The sequence below is a fragment of the Anopheles cruzii genome, chromosome 2 (genome assembly GCF_943734635.1).
Source record: "Anopheles cruzii chromosome 2, idAnoCruzAS_RS32_06, whole genome shotgun sequence".
In the NCBI taxonomy this organism is placed as follows: domain Eukaryota; kingdom Metazoa; phylum Arthropoda; class Insecta; order Diptera; family Culicidae; genus Anopheles; species Anopheles cruzii.
The window spans coordinates 28,728,148-28,746,380 of record NC_069144.1 but is presented as its reverse complement, the minus strand read 5'-3'; positions in this window follow the sequence as shown (position 1 = coordinate 28,746,380).

The following is an 18,233-nucleotide window of genomic DNA, read 5'->3' as shown; positions in this document are numbered from 1 at the left end:
CACAGCGCACAGCATTCCCTGGGAGCGCGCGCCTGTGGAGCGATTTATCGTCCTGGTGAGTTAATAGATTTCCACGGTGGAAGAAGATTTATGCGAGACACACCCAACCCAATCCCACCGACCCACGGGGTGCTGCTCGAGATAGGGGGAAACGAATTTAAATTTGCCATCCTTTGCATTCTGGCCCAAAACCGGCCGAAGCACCCAGGAGGGAACCCACAAACAGGCTTAGAAACATCCAAACGTCCTAACGCGCGCTCTCACACACACAGCAACATATGTTCTACAAAGAACTAAAACATGTGTAAGCCGGATTCCATAACCTGATGATACTGACGAAGGAGCAGCATTTAAACTTTCCCTCGGCCTCCGTGGCACTTTTGGGGAACGTAACGAGCAACGGGCAGCCCTTTGTCTTCGGTAGTGTTCCGTTCCGCTTAAACTTACGATACGCTCCTCTGCGTTCTCCGTGCATTATTTAGCCTCCTGGGGAGCCGGCCCGGTCTGTCCCGGAGGGTCGCATGGAATGCGAGCCCATAAGCTCCTGCCACTCGTAGTTAGCTCCTGCACAAAAGCCCTTTTGCAAACTGGCGCCCGTCGAGCATTGTTGGTAAGTATTTTTCCAAAAAGTCCTTGCCAGCGTTTGTAAGGGTAAAGCATGTTCACTGTCAAAACGTTTCGCACCATGTGCAATGTTGTGGAACCCATGTGTTGACAAGCGGGAAGGTTGCGCGCTGTGCAATATGTACACTTTACTGTTCACTAACATGGAAATACGTTTGGTCACTAATTCCCAGAAATCTCTCAGAGTAGAGTAAACTTTTTTGAAGTACAACAGTAATAGCGTGGTCTCTAGCCAGCGTCTACCAAAGTGACAGTAGTAAGGGGAACCGATACGGGGCTTTATGCTCCCTATATCGGAAAAATCCATACAGATGCAAATTTGCTCCCATCAAATTGCGCGGCCCCGCGAGTCCTAAATTATGGAAAATGCTGTCACAAATCATCGTTACAAAACCAGTGCCGGGAAGTAAAAGCGGAAAGGTTTTATTGCGTTTTCCAACTGCCGAACGGCGGACCTGTGGCACCGGAACAGGAGCACCGGAGTACCGGGGCAAACGAACCAACGAAACGGGGAACCTTATCGGGGGACGAAACGAAACGTTCTCGTAACGAGCGCCATCTCTCGCGCGCCGTACCGCGACTTCATCCGGGCCGTTATTCGTTCAAAATGTCATCGCATTACGATTTCGCATTATGATTTTATTTTACGACGAACACGAGTGGCGGCGGGCACAAAGCCGTCAAATTTGTGATTTTCGCAGAACTGCGCGGTGAACGTGAGGAGCCGATAAAAAAGCCTTCCACAAACAAGGTGCGGCACTCGGTCTGCGATTGAAATGACACGTGGCTCTGTCGGGCACGAACCAGAAGCATACGGTAAGTAACTTATGGCTCTATAAATTTGTAGTGTTTATGGTTCCATGGCTTCATTAGGTGGCATTGCACACCGCGTTCGGCTTGAGGTACTCCCTTTAAAAGATCAACATTTATTTGCCAGTTTTAGTGCAACTTTGCCTTTCTTTAGTCTGCCTTACTGGGGTTCGATTTTTAATTGCAGAACTCCGCTGTTGGGTCCCGTTGATAGAAGAGTTGGTAACGCTCCTGGCCGTGGCCCGTCTGTAACAACCACATCGTTGCAGAAAACCACAGAAGATTAACAGCGTCTCTGTTGCAGGCCAAAACCAGGACTCGGCGGTTGTAAATTGCCGGATATGAAGAAGAATTGTGGAACTCACAGGAGCAAAAAAACAAGGTTGTCTCCAATAAATCCTTATTACACCAATCGTACGGTTCAACGGCCATCCGATACATCATACTGCCATCCAATTTCCGTTGGAAAATTTATTGTCAGAGTCAAACGATCGCTACAGTAACTTATCTTGGTCCGAGCTCGGCACAGTACATCCATTAGCACCGACTGGGACCAGTCGTCCTGGGTCGATGGAACCGTTGGATCAGCGTTGGATGGCGACCCGAGGTTCGACGCACCGACGACGGCCAAGCGTTGCACCGGTGGAATCTTATCATCCACACGGCACCACGGCACGACTCTCCTATTTCGTCGTGGAACGGCCATCAAGGTTCGCTAAACCGGGCACAGCTTTTATCCACCAAACACGCTTTCTCACTCACCGAAACGCGCCATCATTAGGCGCGCCGCTAATGGTCTTTACGACCCCGACCAAGACCGACCGACCCGGTCGTGGAATCGGGCAGGATTGTCTGAACGGCTTCTCCATCATGTTCGATTGACGTCCAGAAACGGCTTTGCCTTAAAGGAAACCATTTCTCTCCTGACGGATTAGGTTACGCAGTGGACGGCAGTAACCGATAGGATAGGGCTATTAAGAATCAGGAGACGCTCGCCAGAGGCCGTGGGTCTCGTTGAAAATACTTCATTCGGAAGTTCCTTTACGGGATGGGGGATAAGATTCGTTGCCATTCTTGCTGCTTGTATCACACCGCATAGGCACTTCTGCTAATCGCCCGATAGAACTCGGACTTGGGGCCCAAAAAATAAAACGAAGCACATGTTAATGGCTTGCTATCGAGAGAAAAAGTTCCATTCCGGTGTTCGGGTCGGGTCGAAGACGTGGTCTAGGCTGAAGTCGGCTAGGCGAGAATTGGTGTCCAGGTTCTCTCTTCAAGATCCTACAAGTGTTTCATAAGCTCAATATTTCCAGTATGCATTCGTGGGAACCGTTAAATCTCAAAAGTGGTTGAAAAAGATAGTCAAAATAAAAAGTGTATAGGTTCAAAACGATCGCACAAAATATCCAACGGATAGGAGATTCAAAAGTACCGTCCGTAGACCTGCAGTGAACGGAACACGTTGAAAAAAGAAAACTAACATAACAGAACCGCCAACAGATCGTTCCCACTACACACCAGACATTCTCTCATTTCCATCAAAAACTAGGTGAATGTTTTCTAAAGTATGCAAAACGATATATTCATCGCCGCCGTGCCGTCCGACCCGAGTGGCTAAAGTGAAAAATATCTTCGTTCGACTGCATAACTTGGCCGAGTGCTGCATCGCGATAAGAAGGGCGCAAAGGCGAAAGTTTCGCTCGCCGGTGCGTTCTCCTGTTCGGTGCGGTGCAGTGTTAAAGATGGAACTGCGCAGAATAACGCTGAAACTGCTTGCAATAAGTGGCCTGATAAAAACTTCTGCAGTTTCTGTTCGAGGCATTCTTAACGCCGCCGTTCCCCTAGGGAGTGCTGCTCTGCTCACAATCTTTGATGGATTCTCGTAGGTAATAAAATGGAACGGTTTTTCTTTTTTTTTGTTTTATTTTCTTTGATAATTTTACTCTAGGTACACAACCTAAAATGGCATTCAAACGTAAGAGAACGGCATTTTAAACGTAAGGTAGCCATCTGATATTACAACCCGAACTGGGTTTCCACGCTGGTGCTTTTCTGTTTCTATCAAGTTGTCGGCAACCTCATACAACATATTTACAACATTTGAAGGTACGAAAAACAAATCAATAAAAAATCCTGGAATATATCCGAAAACACGGCTCACAGTCGTCCGCCCCAGTGGACTCCGGCGCGTATCGAGAAATTATAGTTCAAACTCAATTTATCGTGACCAAACTTTGATATCTGTCTAATGCAACGCATTTCCATCATGAACTTTCAGGTCTTGGTTCCAACTTAGCCCAAGCAAAGCACCCCTTACACAATGGCTTCCCGCCAGCGCTATGTTGGACGAAGTTTTCGACGAAATTATGTACCGTTCACTGTGCGCTTTATTGTTCCCTTCCCCACGGGCTGGCCAAGGGTTGGGCGCACCGGGCGCCGTAACAGGATAACTACTGGCCATAAAAGTTGTCTCACCTGAAGTTTTTGAACAGTTTTCACTGAATCTTAATTGTGGCACAAATTTCACCCAAAGCTCCGCAGTATAGAGTTCACAGGACCAACTTTCACTACAGTTACTTCTTTATCCAAACGGTGTGCAGCTCCTGGCCCATCGTTTCTCGTTTGCCATCCTACGGACGGACGTCAACCGCCCAGTTTGTCGATGAATCGGTCAGACCGACCGCAGACTGGAACGATGCTCCTTCCTTCGATGCCGGTGAGAGAGAGTCTTCAAAACTGTGTACCACCACCACCGGCAAGCCTGCACTGCCCGTACCCGGCGTAGGCTTCATTGGACTTCATCTTGTTCGATACGAAGGTACGGGAGTGACGAAACTTTTTTGTTGACGCGCTTGTTAACGACGAGCAAATAAAGTGAACGAGCCTCGACAAAGTTAAGGCATACCCGGCCGGGCGGCCGGGACTGGCACTCCGTGTTTCGTTTCCGCCTTTTGAGGGGAGATTTTGCATTCACCATCACGCGGACTCCATCAGGAATTACCACTACGTTTAGAATGCATTGACGGCAAATTGCAGTCGGGGGCTAGTAAATGTTCGATTACTTTTCAAAACCGCGAACTTACTCTATTGAGCCGAAAATTGCCTGCAAACTTGGCAGACTTGGCAGTGCCATGAAAGTGGCGGGCAATTTCTTAGTGCATCTTTGTGCATTCATTGAGGTCGCTGCGCTCATAGCGTGCCGATCGTTATCAGCTACAGGGCAAACAAGACATTTCAGTAGCAGGGCAAGAAAAATAAAAGTAAAAAAACAAAAATTCAATAAAATATAATAGTCAATATCACACATAGTTTCGAAATATTACAATTACATGGAATAACGTTTTTAATGACAGGTTTATTTTACCCTATTGCCTATATTCGTTTCCAAATAGTCGTACCTGATTACATATTACCTAATGTTTTACACGGCAGGCCTTTGGCACAAAAATCATGTTTTTCACAAATGGTTTTACATGACACAAGTGTTATAATTTAAAAAAAGTTCGGCAAAGCGAGAGATTTTGCCGGATTTTTATTTATATAGGTGGTGGTATTGGTGTCGAGGTATTGGGGTATTGGTATTCGGGTATAGGTGTCGAGATCGGACTCGAGATTCGGACTGTTAAAAAAAACAAATGTTTTTAACATTGAATGAAAAATTCTATTTTGTTCAAAGTATGTGCCAATACATTTCTCCTATTTCTCTGCTAAATTGTGGATTCCCAGACAAAAGAATTCTTCGTCTTTTTAAGTAAACTGATTAGTCATTCAATTTCGATTTCGATCATTTGTTGTCAGTAGCAATCTGAATTAACGTTTTGATCAGGTTTTAGGAGCTTGTGATTCATCACCAATTTCTGGTGCTATCTTTGGCACCACCACATTTGATATTGTATGTGCGTGCAGTTACTACTACGTCCTGTTTTACTAAAAAGACCCTGCGGCCTTATGAATCACCGTGGCGCTCTAACTACATCATCCTGCATTCGAACCCATAAACCAAAAACGATAAAACGCTCGCGTTAGCTTTTTATCGAGGTCAACCAAGCTAGCAAATTATTAATAACCCATCAAAAGAACGTTAATTTAAAAACAGGCATGTTCCTGAGAGTCTGCTGCGTAGACTTGTCCAACTCCCAGATAGAGTGACATCAAAATGATTCCCATAGTGAACGATCCCGAAACGACCATCGAACTATAAGATCCATCGTTAAGGTGATAGAGCAAGAAGCATATTTTCGAAGAATACCTGTAACACTGCGTAAGCAACTTATGCATTTGACCACCATCTTTACCAAGCGAACTCGTCGGAGCGGTCGGTGATGACAGATTCAGCATCGTAGGCGAAAGCTTTACGGTCGATTAAGATAATGTTTGGTGGATTGAGTTCATAAAAATGGGTGCAAAAAACCCACAAAGCCCGTTCTACCGAGGTGATTTGAGTCCGACCACATTACTCCCGCAACTCACCCGGGCATCGTCAGCGACTCGGTGCCATAGGAAAACGATCGTTAAGGGTATCATATCGTTTTCGTGCGCTCCGTCTTTTTTCGTCCACTTCCAAGATGGCCGAGGTTGGAGTTTCCATTCTCGCACACACTTCACCGAAAATGACGGCGGCGGCGTCGGTCGTCGGTTACGTGTGAGCAGCCGAAAACACCCTTAACCGAACCGAGAAGGTTGTCAGTTTTTGGGCAGGGCATAAAAATAACAGTAAAAATCATCATAAAATTAACGATAACTTAGTAACGCAAGCTCGCTAGCCTCAAATGGGATGATGGCCAGTAGCTGTCGAATGCGAGAGTCAAGTGGTTTTTCATGTTGTGCGGAAGCCGACGACCGACACGAGTCAGTCGGTTTCCTCGAAAAACTTACCTGCGTGTGGGCAGCATAAAAGCTTACACTTCCGGAACCGGTCTAAAACGCTCCAACACTAACCGAGCTAGTAGCAGGCGACTACAAACTCAATTACTTATTCATAGGAGATTCTCATTTGCCAACCTCCACTAGCTTTCAGCCACTAAACCCCTGGACGACATCGGGATGAGCATGTGCAACCACGCTATCGTCGGTATCATTTTAGAGAAGAGCTTTGTAAGTATTTTTCGCAGGTTTTCGGTCTTGCACAAAAGTCATCGATCAATCCATGAATATTTATTCGACTTGACTTTATCGCACTTAAGCCATTACACACTTCATCTGGCGTAACATTCAAGATTTACATTGACATTTATGACCGTATTAGAAACAACCTATTGTCATTCTACCAACCAACCTAGACAACTATGAAGCTCCTAATTATTTCGCACAAAGTGTAAGAAAATCCCATAAATTGCCAAATATAGCCACTCAACTCATGGTCGATTGCCAACAATAAATCCATATTTTCGGTTATCGTTTCACAGTTCCACCATACCTTTTATAGGAATTGAGCAAGCTTTCGTGGTACTTTGGGTGTCCTGTTTCTGATAACTATATTACTCGAAACATGAGCCTGTTTTTGCCTACATCATTAGTGGCCTATAGATGATGAAACGCGGAATACGGGAAAATGTTTTTTATAGTACATACCAACTACCATACTCACCGGACTTTGTACTACTGGGGGAAACTAGTTTGTTCGTGTTAGTTTATTTTACCACTAGGTTTTATAAACTGCGCCCATCCGCTGGTGAGCGAGCGCAAACATCATGTTTTACGCGGTGCATTATGCGAGAAAGTGAAAATGGATCTTGCAAAAACTGTGGAGCTGATATATTCAATCGTAATACAATCCATCACCTCTGAGCGCAACCATTACCGGCGTAAATATCGTTCGTTCAGCATTTTCTTTCAGTCCATATTGGATGCCAGCGGATAAAAACGACCAACTTTATTATGATGGCGTGTTCATGATTCAATATCGAGTAACATGTACACCATTTCAATCTGCAAATCGCCTCCATTTACTGTTGTTTTAACATTTTTGGTATTTTTCCTTATGGTTACGTCGAAGTACGAACGCGAACGAAGTTTGACCAACGAGTTGTGCGGACATTAAACTCTCAAGCTGAAGAAAACCTTAAACGAAATAGAGTGAGTGAGATTTTCAATTGATTTCACTCTCACTCTGCACCGGTCCGGGCGATTCTCGATTCGACTTAACCTCCCGGCAAACGTCTACCGTCTTGAGAAGTGTCCGAGAATAATTGAATCAGTTTCACTTCAATTTGCAAACCCCGTGCAGGGTAGGGAGGCGTACATAATGGGACAGGAGTGCCGTACGAGTGCGTTAGGGTGTCCTGATGAAGTAGGGAACCCGATTCAATGATTCCGTGTGTTTGATTCCGTGTACGGCAACGACGAATACATATAATCTGCCCGTCTGTAGCTGGGCTCTCGGGCGAAGGGAGTCGCCCGAAAATGGGATTGCTTATGCAAACAAGCGAAACTACGACCAATGCTGCCCAAGCTGCTGCTATATCATGTGTTGGCATCGAATATTGGGGTCGAACCGAACCCGGGGCATCGATTGCCGACGTGGAAGACATCGTCCGGGAAGTGCAATTCGCAATCGCTTTCCCGGACTGCTCCCGTAGACCGCAGCCATTTCTGTTGCGCAATCGGTGCACCCGTCGTATGCAAATCCCATGCAAACCAGGACCAGCTTTCGAGGCCCAAGGTTTCGACGGCTTCACCATACTTCCCGAGTGTTTACCGCTCGATCCCTTGTTCCCGGCGGAGCGGGGTTCCGGGTTAGTTGGCGGTGCGAGAATCATGTACGCGTGGCGTGTCGGAACGCAATGTGACACTGCACCGGGAGCGTGACAAGGACAAGGAAGGTGACGAGGAGGTCCCGGAGCTCGGTGCTCCGTGCTCGGTCCCGGAGTTCAAGTTGGCCTCGGATACTTCGAAGGACACTCGCAGCATGCGCAACACGATAAAGCACGAAACAGCTCGCAAAGGTTGCGCCAATAAATTGAAGGCACTAATTGAATAATGAAATCGGCATTCGTCCAGTGCGGCTGATTTCATTCTCGAATGGCACCCGATAGAAAGCTAATGACGGGGAAGAATTGATGCCGTAATCAGACCGTGTCGGAGGGCGTACGAATGAGCGTCTGTATCCGTTTGTCTGTGCCCGAATGTGTTTGTGGGTGTGTGTGTGTGTGGAACGGATTGCGTGCCTATATCGTAGGGGCTGCTTAATTAGCTCAGAAGGATTCCGCTGTTCCGATCGATACCAATACAACCCAACGTAGGTATGGACTATTAAACATTTGACCTTGGTAGGTCAAAGAACTCGTCAAGAACTTTAATGTACAAACCACGTGTAAACAATAGAAAAAATAAAATACTTAAACAAAAAAAAAGCTGTTGCAAACGAGAAGCTACTTAAAGTTGAAACACAACATATAAAATTGTAGCTCTTCATTTTATCTAAAGCGATAATCACGACCCGTACTGGCCTCTAATGCGATGAGTATAGTCCTCGTTTATTACTTTTCTAAACACCTCCCGTAAAACAAACACATTTGGTCTTGTCAAACCGAACCATAGCGCGCGCAATGTGGCGTGAACATAATGACATCTAATAGTGACCCCGACCTATCAATTAGCGCGGAAGCGAAACGACGGCGGATTTTGATTTATTTGTATGCTGTCACCAAATTAGATCAATATTTACGATCGTCTTGCAACGCAACATGTTGCCGAACCGGGTGTGGGTGGTTGGCCGAACGAGGCCCAACCACACACGCGTGGTTATGTTTGAATTGCCTGATTCGTTCCATTGTTTACACGTTTATTGGTTTCAGCACTTGTCTGTGAGCCGGTGTCACATACAAAGCGCCGCACATTACGTCCACCTGACTAGAAAGATGATACACCGCGAAACAGACCGAAATGTGCGATACCGATGTATATTAAGGAACATTCAGATCATTAGGTGAAATAGATAGCCCTATTAGTATGATTACAATATCCTGCAATGGTTCACCCTAAATATTGAAGAATAATTAACATTGAGAAGATGGTTTTATTGGTCGCTTTGCAATCTTTGATTAAGTTAAATATGTTCAATTATATTAAATATTTAACGTTCTCCCATCCTATTTTTTATATTATCTGATTTATGTACTTTATACCATAACAGCATGAGCACTCAAGACGACATAATATTCTGTGTCTGTAACAACAAGCGGTCGGGAAATATTGGATATGAAAATATTTTGTATAACTAATCAACGAGAAAACGGAATCATTCAATCTAAATCGAATTTAGACCATTTGCTTGTAAGCGAAATCAAACATCATAAGCAAATTCACTTTGTCAATAAAATGTTGATTCAAAAAAGCATAAAGAATAATTGAACAATAAAAAAACAACAACCGTTGAACACGGCCATTCCACAGTCTCCGTCAGCTGTGTAGAGAGCAAATATTTAGCCAAACGGTGGCTCGGCAGCAGCGCAATCAACGCAGTGCAATTTGTACACCAATCGAATGATCTAAAACCATCTGCCCAAAGAAGCTGCCCGACTGTCCAGGGCTGGCTTTTTTGTTTTCCGCCAATATGACCTTCTTCGCGATGGAGAGACGCAAACAAAGGTCGGTAATTCTCCAATCTGGACTGGGTCAAACAACTTATCAACGTTAGATCAGCTGCGCGCCAACAAACCATCCGTCAACGTCAGCTCCCAAATGTTCGGAAAACCCATCAAATCCACTCTCGTTCAAGGCTTCCGACAATTTTGACATCAAGTTTGTTCTTCTTTGATTGATTGACACAGGGGGCGCTGCCAATGTTGGCCGAAACATTTAGCAGCGGCTTATCGGCAAATGGGTCGTGAACAAATATATGATATTCTTTCGTTCGTAACTCGTATTCAAATGAACCTGGTTGGGTACTGTTTTCAAAAAAGTTTTTAAATTTAATCCGTATGGACACGACTCAAGAATGGAAAAATTATGCTACAAACATTTTCAATCAAATTCTGACACGATTTTAACTCAATGATTCCAACCTGATTCACATCAGCCTCGGTAGAATGACTGCACGAGCAAGATAAATCGATTATCATTTGCAGCAATGCGACAAAAGCTACATCGGCCCGTTCGTAAATCGCTGTCTTCTCTAATTTCCGTCGATTTTTTGATCTCACCATCCGGCAGGGACATTCGGTTCATGTTTTACATATTTTTCAGCAAGGACGAAGAAACGACGACGACGGCACAATCGAAGATTAAGCGGCAAGAAAAAGCAACCTGTCTTGATTGCCTCCGAAACTCGCTCCTTTGGGTTTCCCAGCTGCTTCTGCGGAATGTAGTGCAAAAGAAAAACTTCCACAAAAAAGGTTCAGCAATGCGACGAACCGCAATTACTAGGTAAAAATATGTGGAAACAAATTTCTCGATTCATGAAAAAACCAACCCCAAAGATTATGGTATGCGTCGAAGACGAATTCATTCTCTGTTCTTTGTCACTCTGATGGCTGTTGATTTCTGATGTTTCAGGTTTATGGTGACTGATTGGCTACGGTGGGACTCCTGGTTACGACTGATGGCTCGAACCCTGAACCTAATCCGTCTTCGTCATGGAGCATTAGTTTCCCGGTTTTCTAACTGAGACATTGGAGACTAAATTCAAATGCAATTGAGATCGAATGGCAGCTAACTACACGGAGTATTACAACTTTTTAAGATGTTATCCAGAGTTGGGTTTACAATTGGCTATCACTCTTGTCTGAACAAGCTACGAGTTTCTTTCAAAAACATAATATTAAAGGGGATCGTAATTGAAGAGAATTTATGTGACTTTTAGTCATTTTTCGGTGTATCTTTCTATATGCTTCTTTGGTCATATTTCAGTAATGTTTTCATATAGTCCAGCTCGTCATCAGTTGAACAATCAAATGGGTTTGTAATTGTTCCGGTTTAGTATCTCATTGGACTGCTCACTGCAAAGTCCGTTTAATAGGATTGAGAGTTTAAGGCCACAGAATAAATACTTGACCAGGTACTTTGATGATAAGACAAACGGGAACTCGAAAGCACCGTTATTATAACAACATCGCCCAAACATGCCCCTTTGGCACACTATGTACCTGGCCGACATACTAGTTTAATTTAAAAATTGTAGTCATCCATGTTAATGAGTGCTTGGCTGGCACTTGTCCGTTTACGGTCGCCGGGCCATTTGCTGGTGCTTCGCTGAAGTGACCACTTGAGGCGTTGACAGCGTTGAAATTTCACCCAGAACTCCTCTCGGCTGCTTTGATGCAAACCGTTGCTAAGAGCACCTTGAATAGTACGCTGGTGCGCTGGTCCCCTGGATACAATCCTCCTGCTGGCTAAAAGCACCGTTCCACCGTTACAAGTCATCCGATGATTAATGAATTACTTCATCGTACCCGCCCCTCGAGGGAACCGGAACCACAAAGTACAGGAAGAAAACAAAATCTTACCGTAGCCCCGGCTTCGCCCGGTTCTAAATCTCATCAGCAACTTTACGACGGGCTTTTAGTGTTACGACATCTGCAACGAACCCGCCGCTAGAGGTGGACCGTGGCCGTCCGGCGTGGTCAAGCTCGCGCCCTGCAAGGTCCAGTAGCAGAGTCAGAAATGTAATCTGTGGCCGTAGGATTTGGGACAATTCTTGAACATTTATGAGTTCATATGAAGTGCGCAGTACATGGCAAATGATGCTTCTAGAACGTTGAGCGAAAAAGATGACTTCGTTCGCTGCTTTAGCTTTATGAAATAGTTCGACAAATTACAGAAATGCCGACTTTGTGCCGAACATAAATAGACTTCAAAGCATTTACATCATTCTGAAACAGATTAACCTATGAGTTTAACCTCTCAAACACTGATTGATCCTCCATTTGCTCTTATGTACAGACAAAAAGTTTGCTACTGTGGTTATTTAGTTTTTATTAACTAACTTATTGTAGTTATTCTGTGCATAGTTTTATACTTATTCATTTCTGACCTAGTTCGATGGTCTACCAAAGCTTAAATTGGTCAAGATTAATGCGAACCACTTTGGTTGCCACGACCTTCGGTGTCGAATAAACGATTCACTTCTGGCATTGGGTTTAATGTGCAAAACACTCATCTCACTTATCACTCTGTTTCCGGCTTTTTATAGCATGCAAGCATGGCGCACCCCTTCATCGGCGATAATTAATGTAGCGATGATTATCGGATCAACCTCATTACCAATAATGACGTACTTTAATTGCACGTTGGGTCTTCGCGCCTCGTGGCGGCGACGAGATAATTTGATCTTGGCCGACAAGATTAAGTAGAAGCGTATCCCAATAGCAATATCATACGAAAATTTGTGTGGCCCGATTTTTGATGCATTCCTTCGGCCATTGCTCCATTTAATTGCTAAATAAGCTGAATGTTTTAAAAACATTTTGAATACATTAAACAATGCTTCAGCAATAAGTGGGTTTTTAAGAACACTACAAAAATTGTGCAGCTGATATACGTTACTTTAGTAGAGATTTCCGTTCCCCAAAGCTTGGGCGATCAATCCCAATGGTATTCGTAAATACTTCTCAAACGCTGCGTCAAGGCCTTGTTTTCCGCAACTCAGAAAGCACTCCAAAAGGGCACGCACAACTGCTGTCGACCATTAACCATCGATAGTAAACGAAGATATCCGTTTCCGGTCGTAAAACCGTATCCAACTGCGGAACGCGAACGTGTGGAACATAAAAATGCTGTTCGCTGTGTAGTTCCATCTGTCTTTTTTTTTTGGGGAGGTTCGCTGGTGTCGTACCGTCCGCGTTCGTCGCAGTACTCAATCCCGAGAAAATGAAGGCTACTAAATGCCCTGTATTGACCATTTGCCTTCCATCAGCGGCGTAGGACGATGCACGAAAATAAACAACCGGAACGGGAGAATTTCTGCCAATGATTCATCTGCTGCTGCTGCTGCAACCGAACCAGGAGCAGATGGTCCATGTAGAAATCATGGCTCGGAAGAGCACCGAAGTTCTATGACAACGCAGCGTGAAGTATTTATATGGTGGGAAATTTGGCCTTTTTGTAACCGGCCTTGCTAATGGGTGCTGATGATACAGATCTGCGCAAACATTTCTATTCTTTTAGTCACACACCAGCCAGATGGTGTCACCGTTCACACTGGCATATAAGACCGGGCAGATAAAATTGTTGACTATCAGTTTGCGAGGTCGCTCTCCATGCCAGCAAGATAGGATTGTAACATGATACCATTCTCGGCCAGTTGTCATATAAAACAAATCGTGATTGATTGTTGTGAACGACACGACAGTTTGGGCAGCGATATATCATACATTGTAAACTGACGGAACTTACTCAAACAAAACTAGGAATTAGGTTCGGTTGGTAATGTTCTTTATAAAGTAAGTGAGTCACACGAAACAAGACATTGTGAAGCTATGAGCTTCTATACACAAATTCAATACGTTTTAATGGCCAACAAATAGAAACCTTCATAACATGTTTATCGTCACATACGACAATTGATCGAAATCAAACCACCGAAAACACTGCTGTGCTTTGGTGCAATTTTAAACTTATCGTAAAACGTCTTAAATGTCAATACCCGCACTGTTATGTCCGACCTATTGTTTTCACAGAGCATTGCAGATAAAAAGTACGGCATGCAGTGTCAGCAAATAACATCCATTTCCACCAGCAACCACCGCACCGCGCTACAATTTACGATTTGCATCAATTTGACGAGCCGGTGCCGCTGAACAATTTGTGTCATAAATTGAGTTTGGTTCAACCCGACCCGACCACCCAGCGCAGAAGGCTTCCAAATTCGTCCTGTTTCGTACTGTGCGCCCGGGCTAACAAATGGTGAAACGTTCGAGAGTAAGGGTCAACTTTTTCGCCACATCCGCATCATCGATGTGGCCCGCAAACTGGTTCCAGTAATTTGACCGGTTGGTTAGTTGCTTCTGGCCTGACGGACAATAAACTAGCAGAAAAAATAGACACCAAAGTTGGAAACAAATACACCAGCGGAGCATTGCTACCCGAACACCGAAACAGGACATACGAAAGGGTGGCCCCATTACCGGTGGCGGTCCATTTGCTATCCGGAATGTTTACCCTAATGGGCATTTTGTCTCCTATTCAGGGGCATTATTTGTTGGACCCCCGAACGAACTCTCCGGTCTGCCAGAAGCAATGTATGGCTCTAGAGCTCCTGGGTGGCTCAGAAAAAAACGACCATCTATTGGCTGTGTTGAAATTCAAAACGAGCCCCGCCTGCATCTATCTTCTTGCTGGCGACTTCCTGGGTCGTTGTAACACAATTTACATCTCGGCTAGGCCCGAATGTGGGTGCCGAAAGCTCCGAACTAACATGTCGATGACGCGACAACCTTTTCAAGTTTTGTGATCCTGAAAATTTGTCCGTGTAAGCGAACTTGCTATTCTTGGTAGACCGGCCTGGTACTTCGAAACAGCTTTGTTAACGCTTCACGAATCGGTCGACCCATATCAACTGATGTGACCGTTGTAGCGTTCACTTCGTGCATTTACCCCCAGATTCGGAACATAATGGAAATGGCGAATGCAGAGTGGCAACAAAAACCGTGAAAGTATTTTGTGCTAAATATCGAGACATTTTTTATGTCAGCGTCAGTGAACGAACTCGCAGAGGCATCGCCTATGTTACTTCTGCAGGTCTCAGCGCCTAACTGTGGTAGATTATCTGACCTACTTCGAGTTTTCGTTATCTCATCTGCATCAGATATGACAGTCACATGCCATGTCATGATTTGGGACTAGTTACTAGTCCAATTGAACTAATCAATAACCGAAATTAGATAATTTTAAAATCAACAATATGGCATATTGAAAGAGATACAGCGATTCTACAGGACTTCCATTTTCTTAAATTTATGCTGTTAAGTTGCTGCACAAACCACATAAGAGAAAACAAAACAATTGACAAGATTTACACAAACATCTAATTAATTTTACAATTAAAAATTTACAGGGCGATCCAGTAAGTGGTTTCTTTTTCATTTGGTTATAAAACAAAAACGGCTTAGTATTTATCAACGGTTGAACATTTATTCGAAAGGTTCATTCATCATTATTATGTAGAAAATACTTATTTGGTTGCATAAAATTGGTAAATATGAAAAACTTATTTCCAAAGTTGTAGATCTTCAAATCATTCGTCAAAAGTACATTTCATTGAAGCTCATTTCCACCTCGGTGGCTATGTTAATAAGTAGTATTGTGGTTCGGAAAACCAACATATCGTGCAAGAGAAGCCAATGCAGCCTGAGTGACTGTTTGGTGCGGATTTTAGCTGATTGTTTCTTCGGCGAAATTGAAGCTGAGAACTTGGACGGCATTTGGTTTCAATAGGACGGCGCTACGTGCCATACAGCGACAGCCACAATCGATATTTATGTTATGCGAACAAACCAGCAACTATTGACAACCTCAAGACCCAAATTCATGTTGCTATTGCCGAAATGGGACCAGATACAATCGAAAATGTACTCGAACAGAATGAGCTACTGTCAAGCCAATCGTAGTGAACATTTCGCCAAAAATGTTTTACACAAAAAAATGCCATGAATCAACCTTTCAAATAAAAGTTCAAGCATCGAAAAATATTAAACCGTTTTTTATAGGAAAATGAAATCATGTACCGTTACCGAAACACCATATATATTGAACGTTGATTTTGATCGTTTTTGTTATGGAACCGTTACTTTCTCTTTTTCTCTATCTATCATGCTCAATGTGCTCCTAGTTCCGTAAGCCGCATTTTATCATCATCGGCGAACGTTTCTCAATCGATTCAGCAAACCATTCCTATGGTTTAGCAAACAGACCAGAAGTTTGGTGAAAACTAAATGGTACCTTGTCACGACAATTTGCACAAGAAGAGCGTAGCCAAAAATGACAAACTGAGAGCGAAAGAGACAGTTGAGGCCAGTAGAGCGAAAAAGATAGAAAGGTATGAAAAAAGGACGAGTGTGTGTGAAAGAGCATATTAGGCGCACAAGGCAACAGAATGCGTGGTGGTGGCCGAATGCCGGGAAAGCTAGAAAGTGGTTCGATGAGCGTGGTTCGGTTGTGTAAATATTATTTCCAGCATATTTGTGGTCGGCGAAGCGTTTACGCGGTTAGCGGCAGGTTTTATTCACTGGTTATGCTTTCGACACGACTCCAAACGCTCGGTTCGGTTCGGAGAAAAGCGGTAGATGTATGTAGTGGAGATGCAAAAAAACCGCAAAACTCACAAGCACACGCACGCACAGACCCTCCCGCCCGTCCGGGAAACAAAGTGCTGGGGCGTCGAAATGAGTTCCTGTAATTTGTGATTACATTCTACTTGCCACGGAAAATGGGCGACCGGCCGCTGGAACTGAAACTGACTGGCGCGTGCATGAGTTATGTTTAATTTAGGAGCTGCGACGCAATGGGAATGGCGTGAGTAAGTTATAAATTCTTTCTGCATTCATTTCGGTCATTCGGGAATTTTCGAACGCAGCGCCATTTAGGAAATAGTACATCAATAAATTTGTTCATTACAGGCCTGTCTGAATTTAGGGCTATGCCTGGGCAAAGGTCGTAAAGTGAGAGCATAAAATTTTACTAGTGCGTGATTCAGAACAACGTACTCAATACTCGTGTAATGGCCAACGCATAATGTGGAGACCGCGGGAAATGATTTCATATTAAGCATTTCATCAAATGAAAAAATATCGACAAACCTATACCGCGTCAAGTATCGGAGCAGCAAAGTCAACGCCAATGATTCTGGCAGCCTTTAAAACAAACACCACTATGGCCGTTCTCAGCCGTCAAAAAGCGCTCCATTTTACATTCAGCAGGACTCGAGGATCGCTCCATAATTCACAGGCATCGCAATTTTAAATTGCACAAAACTCCATTAATTTCGGCTGATGAAACTTTCTCTTTCGCTCGTTTGCCCTCGGCCTTTGCGCAGGTAATGCCCGAGAGACAGAGAGAGAGAGAGAGAGAGAGAGAAAGAGAGAGAGAGAATGCACTTTACCGTCGACTAATGGCAAGCTCATCATCATCATCATCATCAACATCGGGAGTTCATATCACGGAATCCCGCTCTCGAAATTCTGGTATGCCATTTCCGGGCACCCGGTATAGCTTCCGCTGCGATGGTGCGATATTCTGGGGCCGCAATCCGATGTAGATTCAGTGTGCGAGTAAAATTATTACCTGCGAACGAAGGTCTGGTGTGTCTTGATTATCTATCCGGCATTTCCGGTAAGCTTCCCATCGTTTCTCCCCGCCCGCCCGCCTGTGGGGTGGGCTTCGAAAATGAAGTCCACAGTCCACGGGCAGAGAACAATTTATAACGACCAGCTCGGTACGCTCGGCACTCGGCGGTCCGGTCCGTGTAGGGCACTGCATGGCACGCTCACTGCTGGTCACGGTGGTAATGGGAGCTGGATTATTATGTGTACTAAAAGCATTGCAGAAAAATTGCATACATTCCTTCCGGACACCTGAACAGCAGCGCGCGACGGCTGCCAGGGATGTCCGTACCACCCGAGTCCAGTCCGAGTGTGGTACGACCGAGTGGTGGCGACCGAAAATAAAAATGTTCCGCCCTGGCAGTGCCGTGACTCAAGGCATTTCGGGAGTAAGTGAATACGGTAAGAAACTTACGACGGGGTTACTTGGGCTCCTGGATACTGTCGGTCTAAACTAACGGCACCGTCGTTGGTTCGGTAGGATTTGTGCAGAATTTATGGCAAAATATATTTGCCCCTGATAGCGTTTCCGGCACTTCTGCA